Source organism: Bos mutus, chromosome 28 (genome assembly GCF_027580195.1).
Source record: "Bos mutus isolate GX-2022 chromosome 28, NWIPB_WYAK_1.1, whole genome shotgun sequence".
NCBI lineage: Eukaryota > Metazoa > Chordata > Mammalia > Artiodactyla > Bovidae > Bos > Bos mutus.
In genome coordinates this window covers 19,853,178-19,874,277 of record NC_091644.1, presented here as the reverse complement: position 1 = coordinate 19,874,277, position 21,100 = coordinate 19,853,178, and the positions used below count along the sequence as shown (strand labels likewise).

At 48.4% G+C, this 21,100-nt stretch overlaps 1 protein-coding gene across 4 annotated transcripts in view; it reads left to right on the top strand.

Annotated features, from left to right (window-relative positions):
• TSPAN15 (tetraspanin 15) overlaps nucleotides 1-21,100 on the top strand; it is a 53,754-nt gene that overhangs the window by 8,971 nt on the left and 23,683 nt on the right. The window lies entirely within an intron of this gene.

Sequence of the window (21,100 nt, the reverse complement as noted above, 5' to 3'; positions counted from 1 at the left end):
GCTGTGGCTTTGCCCTTGGGTAGAAAAGTCTGACCCCTTGGGAGAACGTGTGGCTTCTTCTAGGAGCTGGGTCCTTCCTACACTTTAGTTCTTGGCTTTAATGGTGCACCAGTAGAGGCTCTGCACCATATCCCAAGCATGTGAGTCTAGCCTAACTAGAAGGTGCTGAGAACACCCAGATGGGAGAAGAGGGGGTGGGAGAAGCACTTCCAGGAACCTAGAGGCAGGGTCTGCCCCTGCCAGAGAATGTCAGACAGATGATGTCAACAGGGGCACTGTTCAGCTCCAGGCTGGGCCTTCTTGCCTAGGCCAGGAGGAGGAGAGACCAAGGAGCAGATTAGGAGAAGAGAAGATGAACAGGTCAGCCCACAGGGGAGATGGAAACTGAAATCAGGCAGCAGTGGCCAGCTGGAGATGGTGTGTGGTTTTCTGCCTGACTGGCTGTGACGGCAGAGGAGCCCTGGGGAGACTTCCAGGAGGTGGGATCTGGGCTGGAGGGGCTCAGAGGCCAGGCTGAAAGGAGTGGAGATAAGCTTCAGGAGGGAGGGTGGGTCACTGCAGAATTGGATGCTTCTTGGGCCTGGTTGTTGAGGTCAGAAACACCCCCTGGGGGAACTAGGCCTGGAGGCCCAGCTCTAGGCAACTCGTTAGGAGAATGCGCGCTTCTTGTTTGATGGGTGGGGAGCAGGTCTGATTGACTGAGTGACCATGGACAAGTCACAAGCAACTCTGTGCCTCAGTTTCTTGTCTGTGGAAATGAGGTAACCCTTGTACCTTGAACAGAACCAGGCTTGGGTGGGCAATGCCTCCAGAGCTCTTAGCAGGGTGTCTTGTGTAATAAGCATCAGCGTGGATGCTGGGAGAAGTGGCATCACTGGGTGGGAGCTAGGTGGCAGCTTGCTGGGTGTTGGCAGAGAGGCTGGAGGGTGGGAGGAGCCTCCACTTTGCACTTACATCACTGAACTTGCACTTCACTTCTCTGGGTTCTCAGAACAACTCTGTAAGCTGGACACTCCTCCCCTTTTACAGCTGAAGGGACTGAGGCCTAGGGAGGGAGACATGACTGACACAACCCACTGTTTGCCTCCAACCCTGAGACCAGAGCTGTTTCACTGTGAAAATTGTACCTGTTGTGTTTTGTTTAATTCTTTCCAAAGGAGACTTTCTTACTAATGGAGATATTTGCATCTTAGTCTGCAGGGAAGTAAACATTTGCCCAGAGGGTAGAAGGAGGACAGCCTTGGCCTGGTCATTCTCAGAGCCCTCCCCTTCCTGCGGGAAAGCCCCTCCCAGATGTGGCGGGTGGCCTTGGACAAGTCACAGGGCTCCCTGTGCTGTTTGCCATCCCTACCAGAAGATGGGCTGTACTGGGTTCAGTGCAGGGGGCTGCGGTCAGTTCCTGTGCATCCACTGAGAGGTGGGCACTGGGCCCAGAGAAGGGCGCATTGTGCTTGGTGGTGGGCAGAGGGCAGCCTCCAGCCTGCCCCATCACAGACCGGGACCAAGTACCTGGCTGGAGTGGAATAGGGTGCTGGCTTCCGAGGCTGGCACGAATTTAGAGACTGGGTCACTTCCTGAGGTCAAAAAACAGGACCTTCTAGGCCATTGGATCTGTGAGGCCTCCATCTCGCGGATTTCACAAGTACATGTGTCTAAGATCCATCTTCACAGCTGATTCCATGGGTCTGCGTTGGGGCCCAGGCACCTATAATTTTTAAACTTCCCCAGACGATTCTAAGGAGCTGCTGGAGTAAAATCTGCAGCTCATGGTGGTGTCTGTGAGGGGATTCTGGTGGAGTGGCCTGGTTTCCAAGCTGACTTTCTCACTAGCTGAATCCTGACTGACTTGCTGAATGTTTTCCCAACCTTGCTGACCATCTGGACAGTGTCTGTGGGCTGGGGAAGTCGGTGTGCCTGTTTAGGGGAAGCTCGCTGGGAGGGAGCTGTCCTGGAAGTGGAGGGAGCATGCTAGGCAGGCGTGGACAAGTTGGGGGCGTGGGGGGTGTTGGCAGCACCCAGTCGGGGCTGGTGGAGGTGTGTAGAGACCACCAGCCTTGGCATGTGGGTGACTGTGTGGAGGCTGGGCTTCTCTGGGGATCTAGATGTATCTGGTTGTGGGTGGGTATCCATAGTTCTAGAATTCTGTTTTCCTTTTGTTATCTTTACAACATCCCTTTATCTGCTTTAAAGGCAACGCTTCTCTGTAGTTAACTTTGTAACTTGAAGACGTTTTGTATAGAACCAGACTTGAAGTTTCTTGAGTCAGGGATTCATGCACTTAGAGGGTGAGCTGTGATCATTTCTCCCCTTCAATTATGTCTCCAGTTTGAGAACAGCTGATCTGTCGGCATTGCGTTGGAAGGCTGACTGTGATCTACTGAGTATCAGTGACCTAAAGTAATGACCCTACAGGGGAGGTGCGGCAAGGAGGGGAAGCAGAGTTTCAGATGGCTGTGATGAACCTGCTTGGGGTCACTGTAATGGCCCAGTTAGTGGAAGGATGAGGACTTGACTTCTGACTCTGACCATGAGCTCTGTAGTGGGTTGAATGGTTCCCTCCCCCCCACCCCCAACAACAACATAAAAGATATGTTCATGTCACAGAACTTGTGAATGTGGCCTTATTTGGGAAAAGGGTCTTTGCAGATATAATTGGGCTCAGAATCTTGTGATGAAGTCACCCTGGATTGACTGAACATGGCTTAAACTGAAATGACAAGCATCCTTGTAAGAGAAAGGCAGAGGGCTTTGAGGCAGAAGAGAAGACAGACACGCCGAGGGGAAAGCCGTGTGAATGCAGAGGCCAAGGAATGCCTGGAGTCACCCACAGAAGCTGGAAGAGGTGAGAGAGGATATTCCCTGGACCCTCTGGAGGAGGCATGGCCCTGCCACACCTTGGTTTCAGGCTTCTGGCCTCCAGAATTTTGAGAGAATGCGTTTCTGTTATTCTAAGCCCTTTGTGGTAATTTGCTGTGGCAGTCCAGAGAACCAGTGCAAGCCCTTTCTGCTTCACCCGGTTGCCTGGCTAGGGAGGGGCCCAGTTGAGCAAGGCCTTGAAAATTCCTTTCTCTTCTGCAGGTGCTGAATGCGGAGGAGAAGGGGTGGGGCGGGGGGAGGAGCCTGGCTGGCCAGGTGGAAGGCCCATAGTCCCACCCACTGGGGCCCCGCCCCTCAAGCAGCCCGGCTCCACGCAGGCCCCGCCCCTTTCCAGCCTCTGCCCACGCAGATCGAAGGCTGTGCTCTACAACTGATTTCTCAAGGGTTTTTCCTCTGCTAGGAAAGCCTGATAGAAAGAGGGTAAAGCATGGGAAGAGAGTACAAGTTAGCTCTCAGGAAGGGCTTCTGATTCTGGAAATAGTTAAATCTAAGCTGCTTGCCGAGCGGGGCTGTGAAACACCTGCTGTTTCCCTACAGCCTCTCAGAACAGGAGTGTCACCCATCCCTTGGGGCATTTAGGATGTGGTGGAGTTCCAGTTGGGCGAACTTCGAAGGGCCATGGTGAGCATCTAGTGTGGCAACACCTTCCTTCGGGAGCAGAGGGAACTGAGACCAGACCACACAGAAAGTGCCTCTGGTTCGAATACCTCCATTCAGAGGGGACAACGGGAACTGCTTAGTGATTTCACCCCAGTGACTTCCTCTCTCGCTGGCATTATTGGTGTCCTCCCCTGTAAACGGGCCTGCTGCTGCACCTGCTGCAGAGGCCTGATGTGTGACCTGTCACAGACTGGCCTTCTCTGCAGAGCTAGAAAGAACTCAGGCAGCGGGAACTCTGTACGTGCCTCTGACCTGGTTCTCTTCCGCCTTTGACGAGGGAGCTGTATTTGCCTGACCCTATGCTGGGTCGGGGGACAGATGATCCAGTCGTGTCCCTGTTCCTTGAGAGGCTGGCACTCACTGCGTCCTAGCAGTGTGCTCACATCAGCGGCAGACATTCTGTGATTGGGGTGGAGCCGGCCAGCAGCTCCCAGGAGGCTCCGGCTGATGGGAAGGCTTAGTCAGCAGTGGAGACTTGGGTTCTGGGCGGAAGCAGCCACTTGACTTTCCATCCTGGAGAGAAGGTAGGCTTAGCATCAGAGCAGAAGGAAGATGAGGACAGGAGTTGTTCAGGGGCCCACAGTCCTGAGACAGGAGTGGCCCTGTTTTTGCCTTTCGTTTCCACTGCAGTCTCCTTTGGTGCTCACCTTACTTAGAATTAAGCTTTCCCTTTGCAATTAGAAAACGCCCCTTGTCTGTCCTCTGTCTAATCCGGTTGTGCCTTGTGCTTCCTCCTCTTTTGTCTTTTTAATTTTTATTTCAGCTTTATTGAGATATGATTGACATACAGGACTGTATATGTTTAAGGTGTACATAATGATTTGATAATGGTTTGAATTAAATCATGAAATGATTATCACAGTAACTTTAGTTACCATCATCTTATATATCAATAGATATAAAATTAAAGAAATAGAAAAGAGAAATTTTTCCTCATGATGAGAATGCTTAGGATTTACTCTTTTAAAAGTTTCATATATGACATACAGTAGTGTTAATTATATTTATCATATACTAAATTACATTTCTTGGAGAAGGCAATGGCCACCCACTCCAGTACTCTTGCCTGGAAAATCCCATGGACAGAGGAGCCTGGTGGGCTGCCGTCTATGGGGTCGCACAGAGTCTGATATGGCTGAAGTGACTTAGAAGCAAATTACATTTCTAGTATTAATTTACCTTTTAACTGGGCATGTGGGATCTTAAGTTCCTTGACCAGGGATTGAAGCTGTGTCCCCTGAAGTGGAAGTGAGAAGTCTTAACCCCTGGATTGCCAGGGAAGACTCTTGTCTTTTAAAAGCTAACAATGAATGAGCCCTTCCTATGTGCTAGACTGTGTTGTTTCCTAGACATTCTTTCCTTTAATCCTCCAGCAACCCTAAGAGCAGTTTTAGGGTTATTGCTCCATTCTACACTGAGGTAAAGAGAGGCTCAGAGAGGTTAGGGAACTTGCAAGTAAATGCAAAGCCTTTCTCTCTTCTGGCAAACTTCTCGATGCCTTCCTGTCCCAGGTATTTGTCCTTAGGAGGAGAACACTTTTAAGGGAGGTGGGCTGTTTGGGGATGAGTTGTTTGTTCTTTGGTTCTATCCTTTAGTCACTCATTTAACATTTCCTAGGCATACAGGAAGTACTTGGGAGCTTCCCAAGTGGTGCTAGTAGTAAAGAACCTGCCTGTCAGTGTAAGAGACGTGGGTTCGATCCCTGGGTCAGGAAGATCTCCTGGAGGAGGGCATGGCAATGCACTCCAGTATTCTTGCCTGGAGAATCCCCATGGACAGAGGAGCCTGGGGGCTACAGTCCATGGGGTCACAAAGAGTCAGACATAACAGCGTGTGCACACACACACACATCATTCCTAATTAGCAGCAGTCAGCTGACTCTCCAAGAGGAAAGTGGTCTATCCAAGGTCACACAACTCCTGAGTGGGCTCAGCTGGCACATGCTCTTTGCCAGTCCCACCAGCGCAGCCTCAGGGAGCTCAGTTCACATGGCCTTTGCCTCCTCCCATGGCTGGCACCGGCTGACCTCATATTGTTGGTTTCCATGTGCCTTTTCTCTGTTCCTAACTTCCTTAAACGATGCAATCGAAGGTAACGAGGGACCCTCTCTGTCCCTTCCTCCAGGCTTTTCCCCCAGGCATAGGGAGGAGCATGTCCCACAGCCCCCGGGGCTGTTTTCCTGTGTTCTTGCTGATTGGGTAATAGGCAGGTTCTCATCACAGCCAGTATTTAGTCCTGGTTGGCAGTTAGTGGAACATCTGGTGAGGGCATTAATTCCAGGCCAGAGGAGGCTGCCGGCCCTGAGCCCTCGTTGAGCCGGCCCCTGGCTGTGGCCACTGAGACCTCCCAGGCCAAAGGGAGACTCAGACTGTGAACAGATCTTCTCTTAAGAGAAATGGAACTTGGACCTTGCTTGCTGCTTCAATATTTTTAATGTAAAAAAATTTTTAAACATAAAAAGTGAAAGAATGATAGTGAATACCCATATGCCCACTTTGCTGTGCTGTGCTTAGTCACTCAGTCATGTCCGACTCTTTGGGGCCCCGTGGACCAGCCCGCCAGGCTCCTCTGTCCATGGGATTCTCCAGGCAAGAATACTGGAGTGGGTTGCCATTTCCTTCTCCAATGCATGAAAGTGAAAAGTGAAAGGGAAGTCGCTCAGTCATGTCCGACTCTTCGCAACCACATGGACTGCAGCCCACCAGGCGCCTCCGTCCATGGGACTTTCCAGGTAAGAGTACTGAAGTGGGTTGCCATTGCCTTCTCCGATATATGCCCACTCAGTTCAGTCAGTTCAGTCGCTCAGTCGTGTCCGACTCTTTTCGACCCCATGAATTGCAGCATGCCAGGCCTCCCTATCCATCACCAACCCCTGGAGTTTACCCAGACTCACGTCCATCGAGTCAGTGATGGCATCCAGCCATCTCATCCTCTGTCGTCCCCTTCTCCCCCTGCCCCCAATCCCTCCCAGCATCAGAGTCTTTTCCAATGAGTCAACTCTTCACATGAGGTGGCCAAAGTACTGGAGTTTCAGCTTTAGCATCATTTCTTCCAAAGAAATCCCAGGGCTGATCTCCTTCAGAATGGACTGGTTGGATCTCCTTGCAGTCCAAGGGACTCTCAAGAGTCTTCTCCAACACCACAGTTCAAAAGCATCAATTCTTCGGTGCTCAGCTTTCTTCAGTCCAACTCTCACATCCATACATGACCACAGGAAAAACCATAGCCTTGACTAGACGAACTTTGTTGGCAAAGTAATGTCTCTGCTTATGAATATGCTATCTAGGTTGGTCATAACTTTCCTTCCAAGGAGTAAGCATCTTTTAATTTCATGGCTGCAATCACCATCTGCAGTGATTTTGGAGCCCAAAAAAACAAAGTCTGACACTGTTTCCACTGTTTCCCCATCCATCTCCCATGCCCACTAGCCAGAATCAATCATTTTAACATGTGGCAATGTCAGAATAAGTTGCAGACAGTTCACCCCAGATATCCAGGATGCATCTCCTTTAAAAAAAATGTCCTTGGATATGGCCACAACACCATCATCATGCCTAATAAAAAAACAAGTCCATATGAAAACTTCGCCAGTTGTCCTTAAGATGTTTCTCACAGTGCATTAGAAAAAATAATCAGGATCCAGCGTTACATTGGATCTCATTTTGACAAAAAAGGTCCCAGTGCATCTGAAACTCGACGGGTGATCTCTGAGGCCGCGAATGATACAGATTCTGGAGTCCCAGGGAAGATGATCATGTGTTACTTGCCCACATTTGCCTAATCCACCAAGTACTACTAGGGCCTGGCTTAGGGAAATTCAGAAAGTGGAGAAGGAGGGGCCTCCCTAGTGATCTGGTGGCTAAGACTCCGAGTTCCCAAAGCAGGGAGCCTGGGTTCAATCCCTGGTCAGGAAACTCGATCCCACATGCTACAACTGAGTTTGAATGCCACAATTAAAGATCCTGCTAAATGCAATGAAGATCGACGATCCTGAGTGCTGCAACTAAGACCCGGTACAGCCAAATAAATAAATACTTAAAATACTTTAAAAAGAAAGAAAGTGGAGAGGGAGAGGCTTGCTGGGCCTGGATATACAAGTGGATCTGCCAGCCCTGCCTGCATGAGCCCTCTTCCTGCCTCTTCCTGTTGGAAGGAGAACTGCTCAGTGGTTGGAGCCTAGACACAGGACTCCCGAGTCCCATCCCCTCACCCCCGCCCCAATCACCAGTGGCACGTGCTGGGTCCTGTGCCAGGTGCTGTGGGGCGATGTTCTGAAGAGCTATGAGACCCGGGTCTGGCTGCCTGCAGTCTGCAGGGACACCTCATAGATGCTCTGTTTGCAGATAACCAGCGCGTATGGATGTGTGGGGTGGAGCCTCTTTGTTCCTTGGCTTTGCTGCTTGGGGTCTGGTTGGGGTGGAGTGGGAGAAGCCTCTTGTGTAAGATGGAAAGCACTAAATCAATAGTACCTAATTAGCCGTGACAGGGAAATGAACTTTGAAAAACAAATTGAAACCCATAGAAAATTTGAAAGAGAAATTCAAAGAATATCTGTATGTTATTATTAGCATCTTGTTTTAATATCTTTCTCCCTATCTTTCTTCCCCCTTCTCTCTCAATACTTGTTTTTTTTTTTTTTTGACTGCAGCTTTTGTGACCATAGCCTTACATACCCCAGCAAGCAGCTCTCCAAAAGGGGCATTTTTCCACATGCTGCCATTGTCCATCTGAAAACAAATTACCATTAGATAGAACATCTATGCTGTCCATATCCAGATTTCCCTCCTTGTTCGCCAAATGTCTTTTGTAGTGAATATTTTACCCAATCTAGGTCCACATGTTTCGGCTGTGATATGTCTCTTTCATCTCCCCTAACCTAGACTCTCTTTACTGCTTTTGATTCCTTTGAAGCCTCCAGGCCCTTGTTCTGTAGAACATCAGCATTCTGGATTTACTTTATGATCTCCTGGTAATTAGGTTCAGGTCATACATTTCAAACTGTGGTGCTGGAGAAGACTCTTGAGAGTCCCCTGGGTAGCAAGGAGATCAAACCAGTCAATCCTAAAGGAAATCAACCCTGAATATTCTTTGGAAGGACTGATGCTGAAGCTGAAGCTCCAATACTTTGGCTACCTGATATGAAGAGCTGACTCACTGGAAAAGACCCTGATGCTGGGAAAGATTAAGGGCAGGACGGGAAAGGAGCAACAGAAGATGAGATGGTTGGATGGCATCACTGACTCAATGGACATGAGTTTGAGCAAACTTCGGGAGATAGTGAAGGACAGGGAAGCCTAGTGTGCTGCAGTCCCTGGGGTCACAAAGAGTTGAACGTGACTTAGTGGCTGAACAACAGCAACATAAATTTCCCGTATGAGTGCTGCACAGGGTATGTGGGAGGTATAGGAGGTGTGATGCTCGGCCACTCAGCTGCTCTCCATGCCAGGCTGGACCCCCAGTTCTCTCCATTGCAAGCATGCATTTCCCCGTGATAACGAATGCCTAAGCTGTGGGTGACACCTGAGGCTGTGTGAATATTCTGTCTACCAAATAACTTTTGAAAGCAAATCTGAGCATGGGACTCCCTGCTTAAAATATGTCAGTGATCTTCCTTCAGAATATGTCCAGTCTGCCTGCTCCTTGCTACCTGCACATGCCCGTCCTGGTCCAGGCCACCATCACCAGCATCTAGGTTGCTGCAGTAGATTCCTGACCATTCCGATTCCATATCTCCATCCCCCAGTTCTCAGCACAGCAGTTTCAGAGTAACTCATTTAAAAATCAAAGTCAGATCAGATCACTCCTCTGCAAACTTGGAGTGCCTTTCGCCCACTCAGAGCAAAAGTCAGAGTCCTCTCAATAGCTTCAAAGGTTCCGCCTGCTCTGCAACCCACACCGCTGCCCTCTCACCTCCTCCCCTCTGCTCTCCCCACCATCGGGCTGGAGCAGCTATTCTCTGAACACATGGGCACATTCCAAGGTCTTGGTATGTTCACCTGTGTATCTGTGTGGATGGTAGAGAGCCCCCTACCCCTTCACGTCTTCACTCCAATATCACTCTCCCTGGCTGTGGTATTGAAAATGCCAGCCCCCTCCATCAGCCTTCCTGGCCTCCTTTCCTGTTTCTATCTTCATGGCCCTCATAACCAAGACATACCATTTATTTATTTATTTATTTATTTATTTATTTCTCCCCAACTGGAACATGAGCTCCCCCATAGCTGAGACTTTTGTGTTCGGTTGGTTAACTGCTGCTGCTGCTGCTAAGTTACTTCAGTCGTGTCCGACTCTGTGCGACCCCATAAACGGCAGCCCACCAGGCTCCGCCGTCCCTGGAATTCTCCAGGCAAGAACACTGGAGTGGGTTGCCATTTCCTTCTCCAGTGTATGAAAGTGAAAAGTGAAAGTGAAGTCGCTCAGTTGTGTCCGACTGGTAGCAACCCCATGCTCTATAGCCTACCAGGCTCCTCCATCCATGGGATTTTCCAGGCAAGAGTACTGGCGTGGGGTGCCATTGCCTTCTCCGTAGCTGGGCTCAACTCCCCATCCTGTACCCCATTCCTTTTTTTTTTTTTTTAATGTGGAGCATTTTTAAAGTCTTTATTAAATTTGTTACAGTATTGCTTCTGTCTTATGTTTTGGTTTTTTTGGCCAACAGGCATATGGGATCTTATCTCCTCAACCAGGGCTCGAGCCCACACCCCCACACCCCCTGCAGTGGAAGGTGAAGTCTTAACCACTGGACCACCAGGGAAGCCCTCCGCACCCTGTTCTTAACAGCTGCTCCCAGAGTGTGCTCCAGGAATCCTTGGTGGGTGGAGCCTTTTCAGGGGATCTGTGAAGTCAAAATCATTTTCGTGGTAATACTAGGATGCTATTTGCTTTCCTGCTGTCATCCTCTCAGGACTGGGGGAATTTCAAGGACACATGATGGTGATGTGGCAGCAAATTGAGTGAGGAGCAGCTTCAAGAATCTACCAGCTCTTCTCATCAGCCAGATATTTACATTTGCAAAAATGTAAAGCCCATGCCACCCTTCCTCTCGCAATTTTTTGGGAAAATTTTTAACAAAAAATATGCTATTTATGTTAACATGTAAATCTATTATTGTTATTTCTAAATTAGTTAATAAATATTTAAAATAGGTCTTTTAATTTCTTATATAGTAAATGATCGATAGATATAATCCCCCAAAACAGAAACTCTAGGGTCCTCAGAAATTTTTAAGAGTAAAAATGAATCCTAAGATCAAAAACTTGGAGAATCACTGGCCTACACAACCTGTCAGTAAAGAGAGATCAAAGAAATGAATGAACTTTTTGGTTTAGGCTGAGAGACTTTGCCATGGTGGTCTGACTCCTGAGCTCTTCCCTGGCCTCCTCCATCTCCTGTCTGCCTCTTCTCAGTTCTAACTATGCTGACCTGCTTTCCTCGTGGCACCTTCATGGGCATCTAAAATTCCTTATCCATTTCAGAAATTCTTGCTTGTCCATTACATTCATCAAATGGAACTCAGTTCACACTCACCTCCCCCAGGAGACCTTCCTTGATCTCACTGGTATTGCCCTTGATTTAGTGTTTCCTCCTATCCAGCTCTTCTGCACACTCAGTTACCTCTCCCTCAGTGTTCCCCATTTCTGTTGCATTTGTTGGTATACAGATATGTCTTACCAGACTGAGCTTCTTGAGGGCAGAAACTAGATCTTACCTTTTTATGTCCAGTGCCTGGGACATACTAGGCACTTTCTAAAATATGTGTTGAATCAGTGAGTGATGCCTTGGAATTCAGAATTGGGACTCCCTTTCTTCTGATTTACCCTTGGACCAAAGTGCCTCTAAAGGGGGCATGGTTTCTGGCATCTGATTTGAGCCTTGAAATGTCAGAGTGGCAGCAGTACTTCATCTTCACTCAGAAGAAACATTTATTGAGCACCTACTGGGTGCTGGGAACCTTTGCATGGTATCTTGTTTCAGGGGCACTGTGGTTCATTAGACCATTGGGAACTGGCTTGGGCTCTAATCACTTTTCATATGGCTTCTGTGGAGATAACATGGTCTGGGAGCTAAGCTAAACTTCCTGTGGACTTCTGGGACTAATGCATTTGCATTATATATGCAGACTGTGAGGTTGTTGAAGTCAAAGATGGTGTGGTAGGTGTGTTGCTGGGTCCTGCTACCACACCATGTATACAATAGGTAGTAAATAGCTGGAATAATTTGTTCAATGGGCATAGTTAGTACTGGAAATAACAGTACAATGAGGGCTTCCCATTGGTGGTTTCATAGGTGATCATAAGTGGAGAGAGATCTCTATAGCTGGAGTGATCCAGGAAGTCTTCCCAGGGGAAGAGTCTTTGAGATGAACTTTGGAGGATGAGTGTTAGCCCCTTTCATTTTTGTTATTTCCAAAAACAGCTGGTCTCCTTTCCGTGGCTGCTGTGGGAGGCAGTGCCGGAGTCGTATGCCTTGATCAGGCTGGAGTGGGAAGGATATCTCTGTTCCCTGTAGGACCTACTCATGCAGAAGTGTGGCATCTCCTGGCCAGGTGGGAAAGCAAGGGCGGACCCATGCAGAAGGACTCAGTAGCGGAAAAGATTTTGGACCACCATGGTCTGCCGATGGCTGGGGTTCTTGCGAGGGCTGTCTGGGCATGGGTTTCCTGGAGCAATGAAGGGATCCTAGGGCTTGTGGTCAAACATCTCCCTTTTTGAGCAGGGAAATTGAGGCCCAGAGAGGGGAAGGACTTGCCCAAGGTCACATGGGATTAGTGACAGAATTGGGATTAAAGTTCAGGGCTCCCCTCTCATCCCCCTCCCCCACCCTCAGCGCTCCTTGTAATGTATGATGCTGCCTCTTTTTCCCTTTGACCTCTTTGGAGTCATAAGCCTTTGGAGTGAGGGACCTTTGGGTCCCCAGGGGTAAATCCTGTGCTGTCTCAGGGAAGAATGGGGATGCCTGGCCCAGTTCCTGGTGGGCAGGTGTGGATTCTGGGACCTGAACTGGAGGCCATTGTTGAGGACAAAGTCCACTTGTCACCTCTGTGAGCCTGTGGCTGCTTTTATTTATTAATTTTTTTTCCATTGGGTAGAACCATTTTTATTGCGTATTCATGTGTTTAATTAACATTTACTGAAGCTCAGTTTTTCTTATGCATTCTGCTATGTACAGAATTTGGGACCTGGGAAGCTGCCAGTAAAAATCAGTAAAGCACACTGCCTTAAGGATTGACAAGTTGAGGATGGGGGAGTATAGAGAAACAATCATGTGAATAATAAATGATAATACACAGAAGAATCAGAAGTAGTCCTCAAAGGTAAAAATGACATAATAATACATGCTGATGTTAGCTTTCAGTTCAGTTCAGTTCAGTCTCTCAGTCGTGTCTGACTCTTTGCAATGAATCGCAATTGCCCATCATTAGCCAAGGAGTTGCCTCTGTGCAGTGGGTGTTAGGTCATTTCCCCAGCATCCATTCCCTTCTCCATTATCTCATATTTAATGTACAGTTTATAGGCAGATAAATACTTTCCAGGATTTGTAATCTCTTCTCTATGCTACAGCGATTGGTCCATTTGAGCAGGTCTGAGCCAATTAGTAATTCCTCTGCTTCAGGCATTGGTTTAGGAATGGAGTTGTTATTCGCATCTGGACAATGGGACCTGAGGGGTTTCCTAGAATGTCTGGAAATGTCTGAGTAAAGGGGAGACTTGGGCCATCTTACTCACTCCTGCCAGCGGCCTGCAGCTATGAGCGAGGAGCCTGTGCCATCTGGGACAGAGGACAAAGGAATGGGAACCAGCAGTGGTTTGGCACAGAATGTACTCCTGAGTGTACTCCAGCAGGAGGCACTGTGCCTGGGCTGAGACCTGGGGAGATAATCACCCAGGTGCCATGGTAATACAGCGCCGGGAGGTGGGGTGTGACTTTCCTGGTGCTGACCTGTGGACAGTGGAGAGGAGGGGGATCCAGAGAGGGCAGGGAAAAGAAAAACCAGGGAGAAGTGTCTGTTGGGTAGAGGTGACGTGTTCTTGGCTCTCCTTTGCCCCTTGGCTGTTTCTGTTTTCAGATTAACCAGATAAGTCTTGTTAGTATTATTTTTAAATGGAGGTTCCTCTGGGAAATCTGCTCTTATTCACTGTAATGAATTAGGGTTACCTGCCTCAGGTCTTGATAACATAAGACACCTATCTTTCTGAGCACCTCGATTCTCTTTTTAATGTGAGTTTTCAGGACTGTAAGTCATTTTATCCTGAAGCTTCAGAGTACTCTGGAGTGGGATCATTAGCTTCTTCTTTGGGTTTGTAGGCATCTAAAGCAATAGCATTTCTCAGATTCATTCCTCCGGTAGATCTGGCGGCTGGTCCCTGTGTTGGTGGAACGTCCAGTAGTGTGAAGTCAAACTCCTGTACAGGCTCAGCTCCAATGGACCTGCTCTCATTTCCCAGGAGGAAGACACTGCCAGGCCTCTTGTTTCAGAATATTTTCCCTAGCTGTTTGTTATACCATTTCCCATCTGCCTGCCCCTGAACGCTTCTCAAAGAGAGTCCGGCCTCCATCAGATCTTAACTTCCAGTGCTTCATTTGTTTGTGATTAGACATTCCACTCTGCTCCTGCTGGGCTGAGTAGCTGGGGCTTGCAAACCTCCCAGTGTAGCTCTTTCACAGCCTGGAATGTGCTGCGTGCTTGTAGGAGTCTTTTTATTATTATTATTATAGGAATGTGGAAGATCATTTAGAGAGAGAAAGTGACAAGGCAGACCTCCAAAAAAACTTCACAATACAGAGAACAGATATGTGTGTGGGTCTTTTATCTTTTTAATCTAATTTTTATTTTATATCAGAGTACAGTTGATTTACAGTGTTGGGTTAGTTTCAGGTGTACAGCAAAGTGATTCAGTGATATTCATTCTTTTTCAGATTCTTTTCCATTATAAGTCATTTAAGAATATTGACTAGAGTTCCCTGTGCTATAGTGGGTCCATGTTGATTATCTGTTTTACATATAGTAATGTGTATATGCAGGCTTCCCACAGATGCTTCTGGTAAAGAACCTTCCTGCCAATGCAGGAGACGTGAGAGACATAGGTTCGATTCCTGGGTCAGGAAGGTCCCCTGGAGGAGGGCATGGCAGCCCACTCCAGTGTCCAGATTCTCCAGTGCCTGGAGAATCCCATGGACAGAGGAGCCTGGTGGGCTGCGATCCATAGAGTTGCAAAGAGTTGGACATGACTGAAGTAATTTAGCACGTGCACACATGCACAAATGTGTGTATGTTAATCCCAGACTCCTAATTTATCATGCAGGACTGGGTGTTTGTAACTGTTGGTGACAGGAGGGTAGCAAAACAGGGTGTTATGTCCACTTTGCTTCTTAGAGAGAAGGCCATGTTTCCCATCCCGGGCCAAGCTGGAGAGGCAGGCCTGGGTAATACTTCAGGAAGTTTCTCCCCGAATCTGTCTAGACAGCTATGGGAAAGCTTGAGGGCGGTGGAGACCACTGTTGTTAGGTCATAATAAAGATGATATAAATAAAGAAGGAATAAACCATGCCTATGGGCAGGAAAACCTGGTAAAGGTGTCGATTTTCTCCGAAGGGATCTATAAATTCAATGTGATTCCAGTCAAACCTCAGGAGATGTTTTTCAAGAAAGTTGATAAGATGATTCTAATACATACGCAAGAGTCAAGGTCTAAGAATATCCAGGACGCTTCCGAAGAAGGCAGGAAGGAGGGGCGTGGGCTTGCAGATGCCACAGTGATATTATAAAACTGTAGTCACTACGGAAGGGAGGTTTGTTTAGAGACAGACTGACTGATGGGAGAGACTGGGAGCCAGAAAGAGACCTAGGCATGTGTAGAACCTCAGTGTAAGACAGCAGAGTTGTAGCAGATCCATGGGGACAGGAGGACTAGTTAGTAAGTGGTACCTGTTACATTCTAAACAAAAGCAGATTGTCAGAAAATGTCATGGACCAAGGGTTGCAGTTAAGCAAGTTCTCTGCATGGATGTCAAGTTTTGTTTTGTTTTGTTTTGTGTTTTAAGAAGAAGTTCAGGGTCAAGGCAGAGTTGACAGCAGAGTATCGGTGACAAAGACCAGGGGCCGGCTCTTTTGCTGGCAGTAGCAGTCTGCTGCTGCTTCCTCCAGGGCTGGCTTTGCCTTGGGCTTGAGAGGAACCCTATTCCTCCCGCACAGACTGCCTGAATTTAGCGCTGGGGCCTGGTCAATGGCACCAAGTCCAGGGCCCCAGAGCTTAGAATACTGCCCTGTCATTCTGGAGGTGGGTCTGGCACCCTCCTGGGAGACAGAATGAGCCCTAGATCAGTTTGGGTTGGGAGCTCTGGATCTGGTCTGTCCTGCTTTTTGTAGTGCAAAGAGAAGTGGGGTGGCAGGAGCTGAGCTTTCTTGGGGAAAGTGGGAGAAGAGATTGCTTTTTCTTGGATGCAAGTCAGTGAATATAAACTTCCTAGTGGTAGGATGATTAGGGCACATGACTCTTAGATAAGGATAGTCTCTACATCAGAAAGGAGCAAGGCAGGAATGTTAAGGGGCAGCATCCAAGGAGAACTGCTCTGGAGCTGTGCTGTCCAGCACAGTGACCACCAGCTACCCCTGTCACATCTAAACTGTCTTAAATGAAGTAAAATGAAAAACCTGGGCTTTGCTGGTGACTCAGTGGTAAAGAATCTGCCTGCCAATGCAGGAGACACAGGTTTAGTCCCTGGGTTGGGAAGATCTCCTGGAGAAGGAAATGGCAATCCACTCCAGTATTCTTGCCTGAAAAATCTCATGAACGGAGGAGGCTGGGAGGTCACAAAAGAGCTGGACATGACTTAGCAACTAAACAATAACAACAAAATGAAAAATTCAGCTTTCCGGGCACACAAGCCATGTTTCAAGAGCTTGCTAGTTCCATATGGCTAGTGACTAACCACACTGGATGTTACCATCATCATAGAAGATTCTTTTGGGAGCACTCCTCTGCTACCGGCACCTTTGTATTTTGCAGAGACATTTGGGACCCATTCTCTCCCAGATCAAAGTGAAAGGCCCGTCTGGTAGATTTAGTGGCAGGCAGACAAGTTTTGGCTGTGCATGCTGACTCCGCCGCTTATAAGCTCTGTGTCACTTAACCTCACTGAGTCTGGTCTTTAAATGCAATTAGCTGTTTTTTAGACGTGCCAGGGTGTGTGACAGTCAGGGAGATGCTGGTATGGCACTTTGCAGGATGCTGGTGCCGTGTAATCACTCTGTACATGGCAGCGGGCATTACTATTTTACAAGTGAAAAGTGAGGCTCAGAGAGGCAAAGTGACATGGCCAAGCCGCTAAACTAATGAATAAAGGCCCAGAATGCCAACTCCCATCTCCTATCTCACCTCCATCCAGCCCCAGTCTGTGCAGGAGAGATGCTGGTAGAATGTGCTGAGCAGGAGCACACTCCTGCAGGGTGGGCTCGGCCCTGGACCAGGCAGGATCAGTCTGGGACCAAAGGGCTGGTGGGTATGAGGTCCAGGGCTTCCTGGCTGGATACAGGGGCCCTGCTAGCCCCACCTTATTTAAAATCTCTCTCAGGCCTTGGAGTTTATTCTTTTAAGCTCAAACCTAAGAAAAGTGCTTTGTTTGGGCCATATAGAGCCTTGCAGCCTTTGCGTGCCCCTTAGGTGGCTCCAATGTGGAGCAGTTATTGGAGGCTTCAAGAAAACACTGGCTCCTCCAGGAAGCTCATCCTGATTTTCTGACATTTCCTTTCGCCCCCTTAGTTTTGTTCAAATTCCCAGAGTCTTCCCCATGGGAGAGATTCAGCATGCTTCCCCTAGATCTGAGGTTCTTCCTCTTTTGGTGTGTGCCAGGAACATTTCAGTTGGAGGATAATGATAGTAAAGGTTGACTCTTTTCTCCATCCCCAGTTCAGAGATCCCTGAATCCCATCCATCAGACCATAGAGATCATTTCAAGACTCTCAACCTGTCTTCCCCCAGACTTAGCCCATGAATAGTCTTGTGACCCCTTGTGACCCTCAGGGTCTGGGACACAATAGGTGCCTGGCATGTGCCTTTGGGGGTAAAGATAGGCCTTGTGGGTCCCCTCTGAGTGCAGACCTGCCCCGGCTGGGGGTGAGCCAGCCGGAACCAGATGCTTCCTGAAGGAGGAGGCAGTGCAGGTGCTGGAAGGCCTCACATGCTTGCCAGCAGCAGCACGAAGCTGGGCCTCAGCTTGCAGAGGAGGAAGACGGTTCCCAGGCTGCAGGGCTCAGAGGGGACTTCAGGCCTGGTTCACAGTGGGCAACAGGCTCCCATGCAGCCTTTTGAAGATGCCACGTGACTTGTGGCAAAATCTGGGGCTCTTAGCCTGGCCCATGGACTGCCAGCAGCATGTTCTTTCCTTCTCTGGCCCCAAATGGGCATGGCCGTGTGCCCCTCACCCCCAGCCAAGTTTAGCTGAAGCTGTCCTGCTTGACAAATGGGCCATTTGCTTCCTGTGCTGGAGCTGAGTGGCTGGGTGCCCAAAGAGAGACTATAATTAGCAGAGAAAAGGGGATGGGATTGCACACTAGCATTGACAGTTAATTTTATACTCACAGGGAAACATAAACTGATGTTCTCGGAGATGTAAATATCATTTGGAAATCATGAAGTTCCTGGGAAGGGTATGTCAGCCTCTCCCCATGCCTGCTGCTCCTGGAACCCTTGAAGAAGGAGCCTAGATCTGCTTGTGCTGTGTCTGGCGCCACCTCAGGGGCTACCCGGTGGCTTCTGGAAGGACTGAGGTGGCAGCACCCCTGGCTGGACCGGGAGAGATGAGCCTGTGATGGCTCAGCACACAGTGGTGCCGGAGTCCAGAGGTTTGGGTCTGCATTTGCTGCGGTAGCTTTCTATGGCTTTAGTGGTCTGGAAATGTTGCAAGGCTGACTCGCAAGGAAAATGTGATCTTTTGTAACAGGAGGGAGATCAGACCAAAGAAAGTTTTGTTTCCTGCCAGGAAGGCCGTTCTGGAGTGGGTCCCGGGGCTCTGGGGAGCTTATAAAAATAGAAGAAGCCACTGACTGCTTTTACAAAGAGGGCTGGGGTCAATTCTGCTCAGAATGCAGGCCTACAACAGCTTGGTGTTTTGGGGATGGTTTCCAAAGCAGAGTACCTGAACCCAGAAGCATAGCATCAGATGGGAAGCAGGGAGGGCGGGCAGCCTAGGATGGTGGTTAGATGTCCATCCTGCCCAAGAAGAGCTTTTATATCTAAACAAACAAACAAAAAAACTGAAACACATAAGTCTCAAAAGTATGTGGAATCAATCCTGAAAATATTAAGGTGTTATCTTGTTGATTCAGTGACAACATGCAAATTACAATTTTCACCAAGATAGAGGATGAAACACCACTTCTGTTGCCCGAAGCACACTGCGTCCTTGCATATTGATTGCACGCCCTGCCGGGGCTCTGATCATGTGGGGTTCTTCTTTAACTGTCAACCCTGGCTCTAGGGCTGAAGGATCTCTGGGGTTCTGTGTCTGGTTCAGGGTTAGAGTTGAGTAATTCCTTGTAGGTGCACTAATAAGGAAGGGGAGGATTTGGCTCTCTAAAACTGCTTGCCCTTGTTCTCAGAGGACCCGCAGAGCTTAGGCTGGCCTTAAACAATGATTTCACCATGTCCTGGGTTTTGGAGCATGAACTGACCAAATAACTTTGGTTAATATTTTTCTATCAAAAGTAGATTTTATTTCTTGTGGTCCTCATTTTCCTATAGAGGGCCTTGTGTGTGTGTGTGTGTCCTAACTTTTTAAATTTAAATTTAAAAATTTACCCAACTGAGTGATTTGGATGACATCATTTCACTCATGGTTTTCCCGACATGGCCAAGTTCACGGCCAAGTTCGTCAATGCCTTTAGCACCTCTTGGCCTGTGTGTGCTGGGAAGGCATTCCTTTTAGACCTGGGGAGTAGGTATCAGTAATCCCAGATTATCCTTTCAAACTAAGGGGAATGGCACTTAGCAGTGACAGAGCAGAGCCCTGGACTGGAGGAGATGGCTTCCCGGTAACCCTCTGTTACCCAATGTTTCCAAATAAGCTTGGTCTGTTTGACTTTTGGCATCCTTGCCACTTGCAGAGTTTAGGGGAAGCAAGCACTTCCCTTTACCCAGAACAGTCTTGGCGCTCTTTAGAAGGCCGTTGAGGAGATCTACTCTGAGGGCACATTGTATAATAGCCATTTTAAGGTGGAGGTAGACCAGGAGTAACTGGAGGAGCCACCACCTCCTTGGTGTTCAGGATGTTGACTCTAGGGTAGCTGTGCTCATGGCATATCTTGTCTATGTCTTGTCTGTATTATCCCTCATTTCCTTTACTTAGACCTTTACTGACAGCACCATGGCTTCTGACTCCTCTCCCACACTGCCTCCCTCTCTGTAGAGAGGTCCAGTGTATCTGCTCTTGGGAATGTGTGGCCTGGAATGCCAGAATCACTGGACAGACAGAATGCTAGGTAGACAGCGTTGAACTCAAACCCAAGCGGGGATCTATTGGGAAGCCTGGCTTGCATCTGTCCAACAGACATTGATTGTAAATGCCTGTTGTGCTTCCTGAATGTCAGGGCTGTTCTGGTGCTGGGGATGCCTTAAACAGTTGAAAAATTCCTCCTAGCATGGAGCTTATGTTCTTGTGGGGAAGACAAACAGTTAAAAAAGAAAACAAAAAATGTAGAATGTTTAATACTTGTCAGTGCAAAGGAAAAATAAATCAGGAAATTGGGATTGAGAGTTTCAGGGAGAGAATTCTCTGTGTTTAAACAAGAGGACCCCAAAGGCCTCACTGAGCAGGTGAGAAGTGAGCAAAGATGAGAAGGAGGTGAGGGAGGGAGCCATAGTGCCGTTTGGAGATCAGGAGAAAGAGCATTCCAGGCAGTGGGAACAGCCTGTGCAAAGGCCCTGAGCTGGCAGACTCCGTGTGTTTGGCCGGCAGTGAGGGGCCCAGTGGAGTTAAAGCAGAGTGAGGAAGTGGGGGGGAGTGAGAAGTGAGCTCAGACAGGCCGTCTGGACTGTGATGGGCTTGTGGCTTTTACTCTCAGGGCACAGGGAACCAGCTTGTCCTGATTAGATCTTGCTTGGTCACTCTGGTAGGAAGAACAGGCTGAAGGGGGCCAGTTAGAACACTATTGTGAATCTCAGGGTGATGGGGCAATGCAGTCCCAGACATGTCTGAGGGTTTGGGGTGACATCCGCCGATAGGGCTCCCTGAAGATTTAGTATGAGACTTTTCCGGCTGAGAGCAGGAAGGGGTCCTCCAAGAACTTTTTTGCCTCATTTTTCCTGATGGGGAGTTACAGTGGTCACCTTTCCACTGTTAGGAAAATTGATGATGAGGAATTTGACTTAAAAATCTCTTCAAAATCTCTCCTGCTCCAACTTTCAGTTTTCCTGATGATCATTCTGAAGATAAATCCCGCGTGTATGGTGCTGAGTGCAATGCCCGTCCCCCTGAGCAGGTCTGAAATTTCCTTCAGTGTTCTGCCTGTGTAATACACACCCCAGGGCCGCATGCTTTCAGGCTCATAGTGTTTCCACTGTCCTTA